The sequence below is a fragment of the Emydura macquarii genome, unplaced genomic scaffold, assembly GCF_026122565.2.
Source record: "Emydura macquarii macquarii isolate MOO-44397 ecotype Brisbane River unplaced genomic scaffold, CSIRO-AGI_Emac_v2 contig_2473, whole genome shotgun sequence".
Taxonomy (NCBI): Eukaryota; Metazoa; Chordata; order Testudines; family Chelidae; genus Emydura; species Emydura macquarii.
The window spans coordinates 42653423-42674902 of record NW_027132610.1 but is presented as its reverse complement, the minus strand read 5'-3'; the positions used below and the strand labels follow the sequence as shown (position 1 = coordinate 42674902).

Here is a 21480-nt window from a genome sequence, read left to right as displayed (position 1 = left end):
GAAACAAAGGATTTATTTTTTAAGAGAACCTTTGTTAAAGGATCTCATTTAAATTCACAAAAAAACAACAATTCCTTGGTTAAACAGATGTCATTAATTACATTTTTCAAGTTTATTTTTTAACCTACACTGTACACATGGTCCTCTTCGAAGCTTAAAGTAAACATTCCTCGCCTTACATCGTCCTGCATCTGGCAATTATTTTTTCCACTATGTTATCAATGGCGCTGAAATGCACATGCCTTCCTATTTATGTTTCAGTCATTGCTTTGACTAGGCACCACCCACTCAAGGAGGAAAGATTGTTAACTTGTGTTCCCCCTGCTGGCTGCACATTGCAAAATAGCAGAATCAAATTTTAGCTAGATAGACGCACATTTCCATGTATAAAAATACATGCTCAGTAGCTCACTGAAATTTGCATGTATCATTACAATGATTGAGTGCATAATTACCACAACTGGGTACAAGGGCCTAGTCCCAGAAGGTGCTGGATCAGAACTTTAGACATCTACAATAAACACCTGTATGCATGTTAAATATTCATGAAACTGTAGGCATGTATGTATGTACATAGCATCTATACCTCAATCACCCTCCTCTAAAAATTTGGCCCTGTACTTCAAGTCCTATATTAACAGAGAGTTTTGAGGGGAGGAGTTGTGTAGTTTTCATTAGATCTAAATAACAGGGTTGAGTTTAAAACAAAATATTTGAAATCTGTCTGCTCCCATTGAGGTGACTATGATCATTTTAACTCTGTGCTTGCAAATGGCAGGCACCGGTGAATTTGGCATTCACATCTTTACTTCTCTTTCTAAGCTTTGCTAAACTGGGGGTCCGTATAACCTGGCAGAATTAATCCCTTTAGGGCTGCCATTCCATCTGTAAAATAATCTATCATGTATTGTAACTTCTAACGAATATGGTATGTGAATTTACCCACATTTATGACACTCACAAAAGCTGCTGTATCTAAAGGTATGGAAAAAGTAGGGACGGAATGTGCTAAATGTTCCACTTTTCATGGGACATTCCCACATTTAAATATAAATTCTCACATCCTGTTGTCAAGAACCATTGTCCCCAGGCCTGCACCTGGAACACCCCCCTCCACTTGCAGTGAGCAGTTTCCACCCTGGCTGAGAGTGTCTCAGATTCCTGCCACTGCAGATCCTGTGATGTGGGACAGGACAGAGAGCAAGGAGGAGAAATGGAACAGATCAGGAAGGGGCAAATCAGACTGGGAGTGAGGACGACTGATTTAGAAGGGAAATGGGGACAAAAAGTGAGAGAATGGAATAGGATGGGGAAGAGGAAGAAAGAAAGTAAAGGGAAGAGAAGTTTGGAAAGTAGGAATGGAAATGATTTAATTGAGAAGAAATGATGAGGACAGAAAGGAGTGGGTGAAAGGGACAAAGTGAGAAAGAAGGAAAGTTAGGGGGATTGGAAGTGACACAGGGACAGGAGAAAAAGAAAGGAGAGAGAGAAATGGATAACAAGAGAAGGAAAAGTGAGGAAGAAGGAGACATGAAACAAGAATCAAAGGAGAAACTCCATCACATGAAGAACAGCAGCTCCCCTGAGTTGTAGACTGCAAATAATTAATGCAAAGAGCCACTTTCCCCTTCTTTCATTCTGTTCACACAGTTTTGCACACAACATTATTTGGGAGGGGTCTGAGTGAGAAGTAGCCAGGGGATCAGCTTAAAACTTGGGTATTAAACAGCCCCTCACATTTCAGGAATTGCAATGAACTCCCAGTGTTCTCTCCACAGCCAGTGCATGCAGCTGTGATTGGAACGGCTACACAATTTCATATTTTCTTTCCAGACTCTGCTACATGGGGGGAAAAGATTGAAGGTGCAAAGAAAGGCCAGCCAAAATGTGGTGTAGGTGTGCAGTCCCTTGTGCTGACGTTGCTAAGTACAGCTTTTCCCTCAGGTTTCCAATGGATTTTCTAGTATGTAATTGCCAACATTTGTGATTTTTAAAAAGGATTCTTTTTTCTTATTGTTAGATTGATTGTCCCCCTGCTATGAAGGAGAGGAGAGGGAGGAGAGACAACCCAGTGGAACCTTTACATGCTTCTCCTCATGGAGTTTCCTGTGCCTCCTTTCTTCCAAAGGGAGTGGTTCCTCACGTCACATCAGTAGGAGAAAGATGTGGACTAGAAACCCAGCAAAGCTTTAGGTGTCATGGGGAAACTTGGCCCCATCCTTGTGGATCTGGGCACATCAGTACGAGGAGCCAGCCCCTCTTTTTGGAGCACCATGCTACCACTGGCCATCTCGTCCTCAGTTGCTAAGCCTACTCCCCAGTGAGAGGACAAGCAGGTGTAGCTGGACTATTATTTCTGAGGAACTCAGATCACCATGGAACCATTCTGCAGGGAGCATAGCCTGCCCTTTTGACTCATGAGTTGCAACTCCAGGGTGTGCTTGCTAAGGGGCTCACAGAAAGTGGGGAATATGAACCTTAGCTGCTGCTCCTCCTTTTGTGCACCTCCAACAGGGCTTCCCAGTGACTTTTGTCCAATTCTGCCTTCAGTGATGGGATGGGAGTATAAGGCTCTATTAGGCTGCAGATATAAATCTTGCACATAACATTAAATGAACCAGAGCAACCAGGAAAAGCCACTGTTAAACATGGGCTCCTAATACTACAAAAGTCATCATCATTAGAGCTGTGTGAAAATAGCAAATGGTTTTCCACAGTATTTTGCGGAAAAGATTTTGCTGGGTCAATCTGCCACCTCACAGAATCAATTTTCCCAAAAAACGATTAAGACTTTCAAGGCCAGAAGGAACCATTATGATCTCCTGCATAACACAGGCCAAAGAACGTCACCCAGTAATCTCTGTATCAAGTCCTTCACTTCTGTTTGACCTATGCTAGAGTATGTCTTTTAGAAAGATACCGAGTCTTTAAGATGTCAAGAAAATCCACCACATCCATTTGTAATTTTCCCCAAAGGTTAATTTACCATCACTGTTAAACATGTGCACCTAAAACATTCTTAAACAATTTCCAATTCTCATTTGCATTTTTACATTCAAATTTTTCACAATTTTATTGATTGTTTTCAGTGTCAAGAAACTGGCCTTTTTAAAAGCACCAAGTATATACATTACTGCTCAGAACTGTATTTTCTTTGTACATAACAAATGAAATCAGATCACATTATTTGCACCTAGACAACCATTAATTTTTAGTTCAGAGATCAATTCATATTTATCTATCAGAATGAGGTTTAATATAAAGTTACCCTGAGTTGGTTCCAACACTTTTTGTGTAAGAATATTATCAATATTTTTTAGGAACTCCAGTAATGTTTTACTAGTGGCAGCATGAAACTTCCAGCATATATTGCCCAGATTGAAATCCCTCATGATGATGCAATTATTCTTTCTACACATTATATACAGATGTTTAAGAAACAATTCAACTTGTTTCCTCATCTGCTTTGGTGGCATATGTAGCACACCTCAACCAGTACCCCAACCTCTTGTGTTATCAGTTACTACTTTGATCTGTAAGCACTGCTGGATTTTAAACTTTGTATGTTTAAGTTTGAAAACTGATCTTAGTCAAAATGAAATTTTATATTTCTAATTTTGAAAATGAGATTTTTACTTGAAAATATGATCATTTTTGACTGAAAATGGACATACTTTCATTTCAAACTTGTCTTGGTATTAACCTGAGAACTGAAAGTGTGTGTGTGTGTGTGTGTGTGTGTGTGTGTGTGTAATTAAACCAACTTTGCAAACTTTGCTTGGAGGTCTTCAAATTTCATTTCAAGTTTTCCACATATACCTGGCTCAAAAAGGGGTATCCACCATAACAGCAAAGTATAAATGTGTCCAACAAAAACAAACAAAGGAATAGATGCAGACGAGTTACTAGTGCTTGTCCAATGATTTGCTATGAATAAGTTTTCCAACAAATTAAGTCTTTTTTAATTTCTTTTCTCAAACTGTTTTTGTAAGAGTTTCCCACTATTCAAAATTATATTGGATCTAGTTTAGCAATCCTTACTCATGCTGGCAAGCACTTACTCATGTGAGAAGTCCCATTAAGTACTCATCAACATAAGTAAGGGTTGCACAGCTGGACATTTTAAGTACAGTTTGTAAATAAATTTCACTCTATTGGTTGTTTGCCAATCATTCACTTTGTCTCTTCATGACTGGCTGTCTAAGTCACATAATATTGTATTTCCTCCCTGATTGGATAAAAATGTATAAAAGGAAGAATAGCCAGTGATGGATTATCTTGTTTCAGTCAGCTTGCCTCTGAATATATACAATCATATAAAGAACATTCTCCAAATATCCTTGTGTTCAAAATCTCATTTACAGAAATATTCGTAAATTGTGATTAAAGGGTCACTTAAATGGCCAAACTAAAGAACTAATTACATTTCAAATGAATATATTGTAAGCCTTGTTTTTGCAGTATATATAAAACTCCATTTTCACAGATTTAGTGCTCCGTAGGCAAAAGTAATTTAAAAAAACACTGTGGTGTATTAATGGTACCCTTCCAAAATGCAGTGGCTTTCTAGGCATTGTTTCCTAGACTCAGAAGAAATATATTTTAACCTGATATCTCTAAATTCATTAAAATATATCAAATTCATAAGAGGCACATAAAACCATTCCTGGCTAAACTAATAAACGGAGTGAGAGTTAAAATGAGCATGTGGACTGTCATATTTTGCAAGCAAAGACTTGCAGAGACGTTCAGTGTCAAAACAAATCCTGCCAACCATGATAACTTCTGTCATACTACAGCTAAATTATTAAAATAAATGTGAAAACTGGAATGTAATTTGAGGTGACTAATGCTGAGATATGATACAGCAGTAAGGATGCATCTCGATATATTTACTGATCAGGCTGCAAGGTAGGAAATAATTGCATATAACCATACAGGTAGCTGAAGACAGACCTAGAGGTCCCCTTTCCACCTCCACTCCAGACACCTTACCTAGAGCTTTGAAACATTCCCTTTAGAAAAATTCTGCTCCCATCCCATATTATCTGGGGGGTATTGACTTAACTTTAATGTCATTTTAGTTTATTCATAGACAAAATTTAAACCTGAAATCAGAAAATGGGTCTAATTTCTCCTATTAGTTCTCACTAATTAGTATTATTTGTATTACAGTAGTGCCCAGAGACCACAGTCATGATTGAAGCCCATTGTGCTGGGTGCTGTACAAAAATACAGTCATAACACAGTCATAGTATCATAGAAATGTAGGGCTGGAAGGGACCTTGAGAGATCGTAATGTCCAGCCCCCGCAACTGAGACAGGACCAAGTAAACCTAGATCATCCCTCAAAAGTATTTGTCTAAACTGTTCTTAAAAACCTCCAGTAACTGGAATTCCACAACCTCCCTTGGAAGCCTATTCCAACCTCCCTTGGAAGCGTAACTACCCTTTCCTGTCTAACACAAATCTCTCTTGATGCAGATTAAGCCAATTACTTCTTGTCCTACCTTCAGTGGACATGGAGAACACCATCATCTTTATAACAGCTCTTAACATATTTGAAGACTGTTATCAGCTCCCCCATTAGTCCCGAGCCACAAAGAACTTACACTGTAATTAATGAACCTTATTCATTCAAGATTCCTATTGAAGTTGCAGTCTCCAGTTCAGCAAAGCATTTAAACATGTGGTGAAGTCCAAACCTACTCGGCAAAGCAACTGAGTGTGCATTGTAGTTCAAGTACATGTGGAAGTCCCCCTGAAGTCATTATTAAACACATGGTTTAATGCTTTGCTGAATAGTGGTAGACTGCTAAATGAGGGCCACATTTTTCCTCTTTGTGACATCATCACACACTCCAGAAAAAGTTATTGTGATTCAATGTAGGGGGGAAAAAATCATCAGAAGAAAAATACAGAACGTATAGGCTATTAACAATAATAATTGCCTCTAAATTATATCATTTTCACATCTTTCGTGTGGTGTAGAGTTCCCTTTGAGCTTTCATTCAGCAGTTGTATGTGGCAGACCTCAGCCATTCCAGTGCTTTGTCAGTCAGGAGGTTGAGGGAAACCCATCCTCCTTGGAAGCGGTGGAACCACAAGATGGTTCGCTGTTTGTATTTCTCCACACTCGCAGGCTGCAGTAGCACAAAGGATCCAACTGTGCATGCAGGAATTAAAGCACCTGACACCAGTCCTTAGGCAGTTTAAGCAGGTCCATTCCTTTCGTGGCAGGCTGCAGCCTATGGGTGAGGTGGAGATGGGAGGCAGTTGTTGCCGTCTGCCAGGGCGTTGTTCCTTCCTCCACTGGCTCATGACCCACTCACTCCGTCTTTGGCCATTATCTGCCTGTATCAAGGCTTGAGCTGCTCTTATGAAAGGCCTGTAGCTCTTGAGGCATTGAGCCGGCAGAGACTGGAAGATCCTTTCATGAAGGGATTTTCTGCATTTTCTGTCAGGTGCAAGGAGTTGTTTAGCGTTTCTAAATTTCAGACACATAAGCGAACATTTTCTAAAGAGCTCAGCACCCACAATTGGGCTAGATTATCCAGAGAATTTGGCTTCCCTGTAGGCATCAAAATAAGAGGCCAGATTTTCAAAAGAGTGCAGCATGCTGTGTGCGGAGCTCTTTTGAAACGCTGATCACACATGTCAAAGTATGTCTCTTAAAAATCAGAAGGTAGGAACTTGACAAGATGGCCCAAAATGTAGAAGATCTCTGAGATTATGCAAAACCATGGCTTTTAAAATCACTGAGGTCTATGGGAATTTGCTTGAGCAAAGTCTGTATGAAAAACCAAGGCTCAGTTGTGCCTTGCACACACAGCCCCAGAGTATAAGGCAGTGCAGAGCAGCACAGCTCTGGAGGCACTGGGAGACATTCTATCCTCATAGAGTGCAGTTCTACACCAGCTATTGGTAAACTGCTTCCCTTCAACAACATATATTCAGAGGGTGCTTACTACAGATCTCATTGTATCTTAAAAATATGCAATGCCTTTTTTAAAATATCCTTTTTTTTCTCTCATTGTGTGTTATAAAAATGTGTTTTTTGTTTTTTAAAGGCAAGTAGTGGCAAAAATACCCAGTGTATTTCATGATATGCTACCTTTTGTGTAGGAATCCAACAGAAGTTTGTTTTTTAACCAACTGCAAATGTTATTAATTCCTATCTATTATTATAATCACATTTCTATGGCATGCCCAATATCTTATTGAAAAGGTCTAAACTAAGTTGATAGTATAGCTTTAAGCCGTGGCACGTCTGAAGAGTTTGCAATTACAAAATAGGAAGATACCAGGTCCACGTGGACCACTAATTTATGAAGAAAATGCAAAAATAAATCTATTTGGACACCAAAGTTGTTTATTTCGGCCTTTGTAAGATATTTTTTGAGTACCGTTCTTAGAACTGCTTTATAAACTCCATTTGGAGCAGAAGAAACAAATGCATTTGGTTTATGCAGTTCTTGAGTTTCCCATAAGGGCCGAGGGAACAGTGAGCAGGAACTGACAGATTCAATTACTCAAAGTGGCCACTCTCATTCTTTATTTTAGTTTGACATAAAACTTGGCACAAGCCTATTACTAGCAATATTCATTTATCGCTGTAGTTACTTTTAAACTGCAAATCTGGTTTGCATCTATGGAAAAAATAGAGCCAGCATGTACATGGACTGAAGACACATCCAATTATCTGGGCAATTTATTTTATGAACTTACACTGAATTAAAAAGGGAGCATTACCAGCATCCAGTAAGTGTTCTTCCTCTGCAGGCTGCAAATCAGCAGAAAAAGGCTTCTTGAACTCGCACATTGAAAGATCTGGCTTTATAATATGTTGCCTGAACGTGGTCTGGTTAAAACAGGAACTGACAGTCTGATTGATCGCCCCTATTTCTTGCCTTATTGTCACAAATTACTTTCAGGATGCTAGTAGTAACACAGAGTTCAACTCCTATAAAAGGCATAGCTCCCCAGCTGGGCTTTCACCATCCTAAGTATTTCTTCATATTAGCTAGTGGAAATCATTTACACTGTTAGAACCCTCGTTTTCCCTTATGAATGCTACATGAACACTTAAATCAAGCATACTAGAGGACTCCATGGCTCAGGGGATCAGTACTGAAAATGGGATAAAGAGCCTTTTGCCACTCAGTTGCTAGATAAAAATTCAGCCACAACAAGGTAATAACTATGTGACAATAGGTAACTATTTGGTGGCATATACAAAATGAATTTACAATGATTTCAAAATGTCCTTTGACCTCAACGCAATCCTCCATGCAAATCAGGTTCAGTAACACATGTTATTTATTGATCTTGGACCACGTTGGAGAAGGTAGCAGTTTAGGGGCAATGTCCAAAGCTGATGTATCTTTGGCTTTATGTAGGAAGCAAAAGCCTTATTTTCTTATCCATTAAAATTCCAGAAGTCAATTTATAAATGATAGTTAAGACTCTTAAGTAGCTATTATTCCTATATCTTCTAGTTCTAGGGAACCTCAGCCTTATCTCCTTTAAGATAGGATAAATACAGAGCTGGGTGTTATAAATTGAATCTATTGATTTTTCAACATTTTACTGCTACACTTACACTTGAAACAAGTTACAGGGAACCACAGCAAGAGAATTTATGACCTTACAAATGATGGCAGCATGTGATAAATACTGCACTATCAGTTGTTCAGGTAAGTAATATATTCTCTTGTAAAACCAGTAATGAAAGCTGAGTTATTTATGAAGTAAAAGAAGTCTGGCTTCTTTAACCTCCCCTGCTAATTTACTTTAAGATAACATGAGGATAGACTTGTGTGCCACCTTTTTTTTTTTAATTGCTATGCCCTCTCTCATTAATGTATCCTATTTCTTCCATTTATCATGTAAAAGGAGTGAATGTTATTTCACCTTTAAAACTGAAATACCTCTTCTTGATATAAGCTGATGATTTCCAACCCCCCTTTAAAAAAGAGGAAATTGCTTTTCTGGCTGCTAGCCATGCAGAAGCTGAGAACATGTCTTTTAGTAAAGGTAAAGCATCCTAATGAATGACTTCCTTTTGAAAGAACAAGAGACAATCCTTGCAGTCATTCAGAACAAGCTACTACTTAGACACTAATGGAAGAAATAGAGGAAATAAAGACAACTTCCCATATGTAGTACGGCATGTATCACACTAAGCAGAAGTCTTTGGTTTCAGCCAATCAACAGTCTGAATCTTATTCACTAAAAGGAGAAAAGGCTCAGGTCCAACTTCCACATTCACCTCCACCTGTGAATTAAGTGGGGTTGCCCAGGATTTAATCAAGGATAGAGGCCCCACATGTACAGTGGCCATCATTGAGCCTTTGTTTTTCTTTCAATCACAGAAGTATAAGGATTTATAGTTGAAAATTCTTTTGTTTTGTTAGCATCTCCAACCTTCAAAGTGAATACTAAAACCTTGGAAAATGTATTTGTCTATTTTCAAATAGAGAATGTTCCTTTAGGATCATTAGATTTAATTACTATTATTAAATAACAACAAATACGATTATGCACATTCATAGTGCATAATATTCTGGTATTTGGGTGTAATTTACATGGTTTAGACAGAAAGAAATGAATGCTACCTAGATATAGAGAACAAGCATACTTCAGTCCCCAGCAACACAACAGCTTTAGGGAAAAGCAAGGCTCCAATCCTCCAGTGGTTCTACACAGGCAGATTCCTGTGTCCACACAGCTGCATGAATCCTTGATTCCTACCCTACTAATTAGGGTCCCAATCTGGCAACTGGTTCTGTGGATCCCTGCAGATACACAAAGCCCAGCTGGCTTCTGTGGACTTACCCTTTATCCTCTAAATCTTTATTTTCCAATCAGATCTATCCTGAACAGTCCAAAAGAGATTTAATTAATGGAAATATCACTATGAGAGGTCAGCTGTTGCAGAGGTTTAATACACTAGTCATTCACTTTCCAGGTCAAATTTCACATATGGCTGAGGTCACAATTATCATATAATAGGTATGCTTATTTCATATTTGCCTGCAAGATTTTTCTGCTGCCTGCATCATCAGCTGGGAAAACTAGTTAGTTGCAGCAGAAAGGGAAAACCAATGGAATGCTGACAGTCTGTCTTCCCCAGCTGTAGATTTATATCCTATTCCAATGCCAAAACCAGGTACATAGCTTCAGTTAGGGGAAGGAATTCTTACTCTCAGTTGTGGCGTTGCTCTGCAGCCACTGATACAGCATCAGTATGGCGGTAGCTCCCAAAGGAGGAGACCTATGATATCTATTGGGTGTCCTGGGGAAAGGGGCAGAATGTTCACGGGGGAAGTAAAACTACACAGGGGAGAGGAGAAGCAGAGTAAACATGATCTGCACAGATTCCTGGCATCCTGTCCCATCGCAATGGAACCAGGATAGTTTCTCTTCCTTCAGGGCTCTTTGTACTTGCAGAAAGAGAGATTAATATTTGCCCGACACCTAGCAAACTTGTTCAATATACTAAACTTCACTGTCTAGTAAAACATGCTGGCAGCAAGCAACTATCTGAAACTGCTGATATTTCTTTATCAAGGGCAGAAAAAAGCATCCTTGTTTCCTTACACACCCAGTCTTATACCAACAATTGATGTGAAAAGTGACACTATTTTAGGCTTTGGGAGGAGAAGACAGTAGAATTAAAATTCTTTTCCATCCTAATAACCAGAGCAAAGGCAGGCCTTCAAAAATATCAGGGTAATAAACTCTACTCAAAACCCATTATATTCTTTTAAAAGCTTTAGATATGGCCAAGAGGAATCCGCCCATACATTGTATGAGCAGATTTAGAAGGCTTTGAAGGGAGTGCTCTTAGGTGTGTGTAAACACAACAGTCTAAGCCCACAGAGATGACAACAGTGAAAGTACCTGAGGCAGGTGCCTCCAATTCCTTTGTCACCTAGTAAACAAGGAACATAATCTGATAGCTGTCTGTAAACCCTGGCACAAGGGCAGAAATACATGAAAAGGAATTTAGGAAGAATGCCAGAAAGTACCCTGTCATGTATCTAATGAATTAATAATAAAGAGCATGACAGGAACTACAGATTGATAGAGATGTAGGGAATTTGAATAGTGAGAGTTCTTTCTGACTCAGAACCACTCCCTCATCTCACAGACTTTAATGCCAGAAGGGACCATCATGATCATCTAGTCTGACCACCTGCACATTGCAGGCTACAGAACCTTACCCCCACCCCCACTCCTGGAATAGGTCAATAACCTCTGGCTGAGTAACTGATGTCCTCAGATCTTGATCTCCTCTATTCCATCTCAGCTCCAGATACACAGATATAATAGAACTAAGATTTGCATATTATTATTATTATTATTGTCTGCATAAAACTAGAGAAATATTCTGTTCATCATAGATTTGGTAGATTAAAGCCAAAAGAAACCATTATGATAATCTAATCTGACTTCCAGCATGACAGAGCCCATAAGAATTTCATGCAGTGATTTCCATATTTTGTATTTGTAGTCCACTGTAGGCGCGCTGTCTCCGTGGGAGGCCACAGCGGCTTCCTACAGACAGGGAAATAGCTCGCGCTTGGCGAGTGAGTAGTCTTAGCAATCCACCCTTAGGCAGGGTGAGCAGCGGTTGATCGCTCAGGCCCTCAGTCAGGGCGAGTGAGTAAGGAGTCAATTGCTCCAGAGGGTGAGCAGCGGCCCTCAGGCCCTCAGTCAGGGCGAGGGGGAGTCAATTGCTCCAGATCCACTCGGGCTGCTCCGGGGTATCGGCCCAGTCCGGTGGTTCCGGAGCACGGGCCCAGGCTCGGGGTCGGGGTAGCTCAGCCCAGTCATCCTGGCCTGGTCCAACTCCGCAAAGGCCCTATCTAGTCCCCAGGCCCAGGTGGGGCCGGGGTTCGTCGGCGGCTCGGCTCTAGCCTAGGCCTTTGCTGGCAGGGCCGCACGTCTGTCTCTGGCAGCAGTCTGGGGCCCACTGAGCTCAGGGGCCTGGCTTTTATACTTCCCCTTCCAGTCGGGGCTCCGCCCCGCTGCCGCTGATTGGGCTGGCTGGGTGGTCCTATCACAACCCAGGTCCTTGTTGCCGGGCAGACTCCGTGGCAGGGCGTGGAGTGGTCCAATCAGGGTGCTCGCGCCCTTCCTCGGGCTCTAGCTCCGTGGGAGGCCACAGCGGCTTCCTACATCCACAAATCCATAACAATATGGTATGTTCTGTTTAGTATATCTCACCACGCAATTAAATTCATGGACAGTCAGAGATGTTATTTTAGTAATCTGCATTTCAGGTTTGGAACATCTACACTCCTTGGAAACACAGGTTAAAATCCTGGCAAGGTTTCACTGGTTCGTTACCCTTCTGAAGTAAATTAAGCATTGCACAGTTTACTATGTAAGACTTTCAGATGAGGCCTTTAACCAATGAGGTTCTGTCATTCCTTCCTGCGCATTAAGATGGGATTCTACTCAGAGGCCCCTTTCAAATTCTTGGCAGTGGCATAATAGCTGTGGGAGTATTACTGTCATTTTACTTTGAAGAAACAACACAAAAACGTAAAGCATTTTAGTCTCACCTCTTTTCTACCTATTTCCAGCCTGCACCCCATAACATTGATGCTGGATCCTGTTTGCCAAGATATAGGGCTCTGAAGTTGATCAGCAGCAACTGGAGGAAACCTGCGCATCCCCACTGTACCCTCCTGCAGGAAGTGAATCTAGACTCTGGGGAAAGGGCTGCTGCTCTAGCCAATAGCACATGTATTTACATGGGGGAGAGGGAGAGGAGAAAGACTGAAGAGAGGCTCTTAAAAAAGAATGGGGCCAGGAGGGAATTTGCTGAAGGGAAGCAGAACACGAGTTTGAGATGGTCACATTACTCATGCGTGAGTTAGGCACAACATCCTACACAAGTGACAATAAAACCAATCAAAGATATTATTTCACCCACCTTTTTTCTCTAATAAAACATTTGTTTCTCCACCATGTGTGTGTTAATGCCACAAATTTTACATACAGGATATTTTAGGACATTTTAAGATGTGTTCAAAAGTATTATCAATACTTGTTCATTCTCCCTGTAAAGCCAGGTGCCTTAATACCAAGAATACAGCTTTGTACAGGCCTCAGAGTGCCAAAGTTTAATACTAATATTTTTAAAAACTCTAAAGATTCCCTAAAATAACTTTTCTTTCAATCTAGACACTATAACTTTAAAATCATGTGATCACCAAAGCATAATAGTGACCTTTATACCATTAGAAAAGGTTCCTTCTTCCACTATTAGTTCCTAGCCCAGGTAGCTCACAGTACATCAAGCCTTAACAGCACAACATTACTGTGTACAAAAAAGCTATTTTATGCCCCAATTCAGCACAACATCCCTCTTCAGCAAAGGATATGTGTGCTTAAAGTTAAACTTGTGCTTAAGTCCTATTTACTTTAATGGGTCTTAAACACCTGTTTAAGTGTTTTGCTGAGTTGGGGCCTTATGCAATATTTTGAGTTTTAAAATTCATCAGTTATAATTTCTCCCTCCCTCTTAGCCCTGTACAGTTACAGTCATGGTTCCATAGGAACATAGCTAAACAATTGGGAGGAGAGGATAGATAGTACACATCAGATGTTTACATTTCTTAAACGTTTCTAAAATCATTTTTCTGTCAAATATGTGGAATATACAGACTCCATGAGGCATGGGGTGACAAAGATTATACTGAGACTTGTCTGGAATTATGAGTATAATTCATGCCTGGCTTCAGAGCAAATGTATTTAGTCAAAACCCATGACAATAAAGCCTCCATACCACACAACAGTATCATGGCTTATTAAACAGATAGAAAGACAAACACCCGGGGTGTGAAACTTTGGGACTGACAGCACTATACTGCTAGATAATATTAATTTTAAAACATGCAGCTAAATTATCTTATTTCTCCTCTTATTTGCATTCTTGGACTTCTATCAGTTTGGATGAATCCCGAGATATATTTTTTGCAAGAGTTATGCATTATCTTGGCAGATACTTAGTGAAAAAAGTGTACATATCATTTATACAATCAACCATAAAAGATAAATCTGTGAGAGCTATAGGTTCATAAGTTCACAACAACTGTTTTATTACACGAGCACATTTGCTTTAAGTTTGCCTAAAACTACAGACAAACCAGGCTTCTGCCCTAAGTTAAAGCTTCTCTGTGATTTACAAATAATAGAATTCCATGTCTCATTTCATTGCTGTGGTAGAGACAAACAGGAAGGGGAACTATTCAGATACTTGAAGGATTGGAACATAAACACACTTGCCAAACAGAAATGAAAACCTCAACAGGCTGGACTATTTTGTCTAAACTTGAACCAAAGTGAGATTAATCAATTTAGTGGGATTTGTGTTGTTTAAAATTCACTTTCAACTGAGCTAGTTAATTAACTGGCCCATCCCCTTCCAAACCATTTCCGTATAGCAGCATAAACTGGTAATGGATTCTGTAAAACTCAATTATCCATTAAGACAACAATTATATACCATAGCAATTCTGACAGCGATTAGCATCCATAGCCACAGAGAGAATCCATCAGAATTCTTTCCGTCAGTAAATCGAAACACACATTTTCCAAACGCCCTAACTTGTTTACACTCTCACCCCCAACAATGGGTTTTCCCATACCCTCTTAGGATTTCAGTAACTCCCTCCACCCCGTGCACACATGGATATACGTTTTTGTTATTCTCCATGAAATTTCTATAGTCTCATTTATAAGACCCCTTCATCATTTCTCCTTCTGTACACCCACAATTCTGCTCCTGGAATAGTCAAAGCATTCACTACTAAACATCATGAGGTTGTCCATCCCAAAAGGGCAGGAGTGGGCCATCTTGACCATCACCTGGATGAAGAACAAACTCCTAAACAAATTGAAGGCTATATAACTGTTCATAAGACACAGCATGCAATAAGAGTTAGGGGGTAGAAGATGCATAGAGGCCATATAGCAATGTCATAAAGATATTTTAGCTCAATCATCCAGAGTTCATCAGAGGAACTCCACTCCTTTCACAGCATTGGTACTTCCTCCTGGAACTCCGGCAGAGGAGAACAAGGTGGGATGAAGGGTTTCTATCTATGTAGGGCAAGTAACGATCTGCCCATGAGTTTGAGAGGCTGGCACTCAGGGAAAAAAACATCCTTTCACTTGAAAACTAAGTAAATTTGTTATGGAGGTCTGTGAAATACAAGCATGAGCTCCCATGATACCAGTTAGTTTTTGAGAGTAGAAATGTACTTGGTTTGGGAATTTAAATTTATTAATAAAATAGAACATATTTTTAAATGAAGGATTTAGTTTGACAGTATTCCTTTAAAAAAACCCAAAAACTATATTTTTAGGGAATGGAAGCTCTTTTATTTGCCCTAACAAATATGTGAATTCAAAGAAAGTAAACTGAAATAAGCAAACTCCAATTATTTAGCAAAACAATGAGAGTTCTGTGGCACCTTAAAGACTAACAAATTTACTTGGGCATAAACTTTCATGGGCAGAAGCCCACTTCGTCTAAATTATTTAGGAGGCTAACAATGCACTAGCTGTCACTGTCTCCCAAATGTCATTCTTATTCTAAGTTCTGTCTACACATCCTCAGGACTGAGAAAGAGCCAGGAGAAAACAACATAAAGGGATCTAAATGCTTATGCTTACTAAAAAGGTGGGGAGTTACAGCCTGCTGCAACCAGAGACAAAATAGGATATATTAGCAGGAGTGTTGTAAGCAAGACACAAAAAGTAATTATTCTGCTCTACTCCATGCTGATAAGGCCTCAACTGGAGTATTGTGTGCAGTTCTGGGCACCACATTTCAGGAAAGATGTGGATAAATTGGAGAAAGTCCAGAGAAGTGCAATAAAAATGATTAAAGGTCTAGAAAACATGAGCTATGAGGAAAGAGAAAAAATTGGGTTTGTTTAGTTTGGAGAAGTGAAGACTGAGGCGGCACATGGTAACAGTTTTCAAGGACATAAAAGGTACTTACAAGGACAGGAAAAAAATGTTCTCCTTAACTTCTCAGGATAGAAGCAATGGGCTTAAATTGAAGCAAGGACAATTTAGGTTGGAAATAATGGAAAGTTTCCTAACTGTCAGGGTATTTAAGCATTGGAATAAATTGCTTAGAGAGGTTGTGGAATCTCTATCACTGGAGATTTTTAAGAGTAAGTTAGACAAACACCTGTCAGGGAAGGTCTAGATAATACTTAGTCCTGCCTTGAGTGCAGGAGTCTGGACTAGAAGACCACTATAAGGCTCCAGCTAGTTGTTTCATTCAGATTAAAAGGGCAAGATACCAGGCGAGTATGTTGGTAAGAACAACGAGAGTTCTGTGGGCCTTTAAAGACTAACACACTTAATTAATTAATTGATTGATTTAATTTGTTCGTCTTTAAAGTGCCACAGAACTCTCGTTGTTTTTGCTGTATACAGACTAACACGGCTACCCCTCTGGAACTCTTCTACATGTTGGTAAAGTCTCCTATAACCTCATAAACCCATATGAAACATCTTTGTAGTGACCAAGTAATCAAAAAGTGAAGGAACTCTTGAGGAAAGTGGACTAAATTCTAAGGGCTAGGGATCTGGGTAAAATGCAGCCAAAAATTTCTAGCATTAATACCTTCTAGTATTGTGTTTTTTCTTTGAGTTAATTATGCCATTCTCTCTTACGTTATGTTGATTACATAAGTAGTGAGATTCCTTTTGGGCATTGGTGACTCTCTCACGCTACTAAATAAGGGATCTGTTCTGTCTCATATAATGATTTGTATATTGAGAAAATTCAATTTAAGTCAAGAATGCTGAATAGGGCCTGAGCTACTTATCAATATCCTCATCAGCAAGAGCAGCTGCACAGAATACAGCATAAAGGATGATTTATAGATGGAGACTGATAATAGGGGAAATCTTCCTCAGTCTAACATCTGCTTTAGATACAAGATGGGATGACAGAAATTCTACAGCTGTTGCCATTCCTATCATTGCCTCTGCCATATTTTGTCATTCTTTACCACAACTGGCCCAGGCTATTTCAATCTCCATCTAGGGGATGGTTTGGTGGGGGTGGGGGATTATCCTTGTCCTCTTGTATTTTTTTTTTCAAAAAGAAACTAATGAAAACACATTTTGCCACATTTTCTTCATGTACAACATGTTTTACACAATTTTAGCTCAGTGTATATCCTCCTCCAGCATGTGCCTGGGATGCTGTTGTTTACTTGATGTTTGCAGAGGCAGAGGAGGCCCTAGGAAGGGATACAGCACAGAGACATCATTGTCACCCCACCCATCCTCCACTTCAGGGGCCACAAGCAGACAGAAGCTAACAAAATGGAGAAAGTAAACTACATGCAGGGAAAGGAGAAGGGTAAAATGCATCAGAAGAGTGCTGGTTGGGGACAACTAGCAGAGAACCTTAGGCAAGCGACTGCCATGTGGGTTGGTGAGAACCAGTTCTCCAGATAGACCTACTGAAATCACACAACACACGCATTCTCATCCAATGCTACCAAAATAGATCTCACACAATTCTGTTTGAAGGAAAATGTTTGAAAGAAATATGTGCAAAGGAAATTAAACACATGAGAAGACAAATAGGGGACAGGATTGCGCTCTCGGTCACTCCCCTAAGCTGCAGGAAAGAAAGCATTTCAGAATACAATTACAGTCTCCTCCACGCACGTATGAATCCCTACCTCCTATATGTCACAATCTAGAGCAGTGGTTCCCAACCTGTGGCCCATGGGCCAACCACTTCCCTCCTGCCGGCTGCAGAAGGGAGCCTCTGCCTAAGGACCCAGGCGTTGTCGCAGGGCTAAAAGACCGGTGCAGGCTCCTTGCTGCAGCCAAGGGGACGGGAGATCAGCTCTCCCCCTCCCCCTGGCTGTAGCAGGGAGCACGGCAAAGTGCTCTGCATGGGTCCACAGGCGCTGGGGTCCCTGCTGGAGCCAGGGGGAGGAGAGATCAGCACTCCCTTCCCCTGGCTCCAGCAGAGAGCAAAATGCCTAGGTCCCTATGTGCGGAGGTCCCTTCTGGAGCCGGAGGGAGGGGAGCACTGATCTCCCATGCCTCTGGCTGCAGAAGGGAGCCACTGCCGAGGGATCCAGATGGAGTGCATGGGGCTACAGGACATGTGCGGTTTCCCTGCTGCAGCCAATGGGATGGGAGATCAGCAAGCAGGTCCTTGCTGAACTCCTTCTGTCTGGCTGCAGTGAGTGGGGGGGGGGGGGGGGGGGGGGGGGCAAGGCTGCTGTTGGAGACTGGTGGCCTTTCAGGAATGTAAAAGTGATATCTGTGCCCCTCCAGCCAAAAAGGTTGGGAACCACTAATCTAGAGCACCCTGACCTCTTTTAAGATCATGACCACATGATAGATGACTTCAGGTCCTAAATAACAAGACGCCTCTATGACTTTATCTTTCTTTTCATTTTGAAGGAAAAAATAACATAGTGTCCTCTTGTGGTTGGAAGTCTCTAAAAATGTGTTTTAAAATATGGACAAAATATTTTTTTTTAAAGTGCTCCACCTGTCAGGTGCCTTTCTTATTTAACATACAAGTCTGTACTGATCTGGATGATTTTTTATACAAAGAGATCCTCCTTCATCTAAATCATCATGTGAATACTATGTTGCTGTCTTACTGATATCAGAAATAACATAAATCAAAAGGGATTTTATAAACACTGGATTAAATGGTCTGGGAAGTTGTAGGAAAGCTTGTGGAAGATGTGCCTCTTAACACCATGGGAGGAGTTTTGCTGCTTCTCCAATATATTATTATCTTGGATACTCCACCTTTTGGATATCTCTTGAGCAAAAAGTTTTTTTTTTATCGCGTGCTTGTTGCCTCTACTTGTCCTTTCCCTCCAGCTTACATAAGGAAATTCTAGTATGGATGTAAATGCCATACCCCTTCAGCGTATGATGTCAATTTGCCAGATTACTGTACACATGATGTATTATGAGGAAACATTCAGCAATATGCTGTGTTTCATTTTTATTTGAAGTGCATGTGTTTACTTTCCTTTTAGTCTCCGGAGAATAGTGACATTGTGTATTCTGTTGCAGAAACTAACATGGATGGCTGCCATCTTTGGAATGAGGTCCATTTCATCTGCTGTAAATGAAGGATTGACATGTGGCATCAATCCATATTGAGTTAAGGATTTGGGATGTCACAGGCTTTCAGACTTGCTCTACCACAAATTCTCTGCCAAAATCCTACTTAATGCCCAGTATCAAATCAGTCTCTTCGGAGCTTCATGACAATACAATGAATACATTCTTCTGGAAGTAGTGAATGCACAAATGAAGAAGATATTCTGCTTTTCCGGAACCATATTCAAATCCCTTACATAAATATGCCCACACCTAAATCTGTCTCATCTTGTAGATATACATGTAAAATTCACACCCCAACTTCTGTAAATGCAACCCAGCCATGAAAGTAGTTTGTTCATGAGTCATAGCCTTACAAACATTGAGGTAATTGTGAAAGCATCTCTTGCAGCCCACGAAAGCTTATGCCTGCAGAAATTAAATTTGTTAGTTTTTAAAGTGCTACAGAACTTTTGTTGTTTCATCTCTTGTTAGTTTCCAATTAGGGTATTAAGTCTTGATATCCTGAATTAAGCTTGAGAACAAAATTCTAATGATTTTTTAAAAAACATTTAATAGGGTTTAATCTTGTAGATAGTATAAGACAAAGGAAATGCATTTTTTATTTCAATAGCTATTAAAAATAATTAGCTCACCTTCTGAGGCAGTGGCAGGTGGTGCTGTTGAAATTAGCAGTACAGAACATCTAAGAAGAATTGATATGGAGATACATCACCTGCACAGATGCTTACAGATCCACCAATATAATCACAAGTATAGTTACTGAGCCAAAAGACTGTCTGAACACATGAATTTTATAATCTTAAAAAATTATTAGAATGACGACTGTCTTGGATTATGCCCAGTATTCACCAGTTTTGGGTAAATACTATACTTCAATAGTATAAATTAGAAAACCATATACAGAGACTGGAGGAGGAAAGCTGATGTAGGCAGAACATTAAGGAGAAAAAATTCGGTGTTTCTTAAGAGACCTGGGGAGAAGCAAAACAATATTATATTCTGCAGCACCTCTGTTTCTGATGCCACTCATAACACATTTTAAGATATTCTGGTTTTTGAAGGAGTTACACTTGCGCAAGGTGGACTCGGCAGCAACAAGGGCCAGGTTCAATATCTAGGGTTTCCTCTTCACAATACAAAACAGAACCAGCTTGAACACTCACCTAGTAATCTGGGAAAATTAGACACTGCTCCTGGGTGCCTCTGCGAGACAATACTTCCCTACTCAGAAGCACTGAGTCTGTGTATAACAAAAGAAAACTTCTGTTAAAAGGAAAAGAGAACATTGCATTTATTTGGGAAAACACCACAACTATGATTCAAAAGTATGTAACCGTAAGCAAACACCCATCCCACAATACGTTGGGCAGTGTCCTTTGACTCAGTTTCCCGCCTTGCGATGTGAAAGTCAGGCGAACAAATGTTTAACACACACACCCCCCTTCCCTCTGCTGAAATCCACTCACAGTTGGCTGGACTTGGTCATCGAGGACTCAGAGTTCAGAGGTGCATTAATGTGGGTTCAGCTCCCACTCATGAAGGTGGGGGGGGGGATCGAGCAATGTCTCTGCTGCTGCCATCACCTCTGCAACTGGCTCACCGCTGCTGCTGTCTCTGCTGCCATACTCTGCCACTTAGCCCAGCTCTTACTTATTTCACTGGGTAGTGAGGAATCTCTCTGCTGCGGCCTCTGCATTGTCTTTCACTGCAACACTGTCCCCATACCAGTTCTAAGGCTTAGCCCCTAGACCTGCTCCTCAGTGATTTGAGCTCTAGTAACCACTGAACAGAAATAAGGAGTCTCAATTGACTCTCATCAGATCTGTCATTAACCATTGGAGAAATGTAGCCCATAGGTCTAGCCTGCTTGCTTGCTTATGTCTCTTTTCTTACGGGTTAGATTGTTTGTTTTGTTATAGTATATTTACAGATTTGTACTAGAGTATTTTTGGCCATAACAGGCCACATCATGTATGTTGCACTAAAGCAAGTTAACATACATGTTCAGGACCTTTAGGCTAGGTAAGTGATGCATAGTTAGCATATATATGTTTGTGACCTTTAGTATAGATAATTGAGGATGAGTTAAAGCAAGTTATAACTTTGGCATAGAGAGATGGCTAGCTAAATTCACCACAAAAATATGGAAATAACCAGTTAAGCCAGAAATAATAGATGTGAGAATAAGTTAATGATCATTAATAAGTATGAACATGCCAGACCATAGACTAAGAGTACCCTGATATTTAAGTTTGGACATAGAAGGCGGGCACATGGTGCTCAGGCTCCATAAGAGGGGCAACCCACCATGTCAG

The 21480-nt window shown here is 40.4% G+C and overlaps 1 long non-coding RNA gene across 1 annotated transcript in view; it reads right to left on the bottom strand.

The window, feature by feature from the left end:
* LOC137162892 (uncharacterized) overlaps positions 1-20410 on the bottom strand; it is a 31051-nt gene extending 10641 nt beyond the window's left edge. Inside the window, exons 1-2 of the long non-coding RNA XR_010922552.1 lie at positions 20329-20410; positions 19798-19847 (exon numbers count right to left, since the gene is read on the bottom strand). This is a non-coding gene — a long non-coding RNA (uncharacterized lncRNA). The remainder of the gene's footprint in view (positions 1-19797; positions 19848-20328) is intronic.
* Between the last annotated feature and the right edge of the window lie 1070 nt (positions 20411-21480).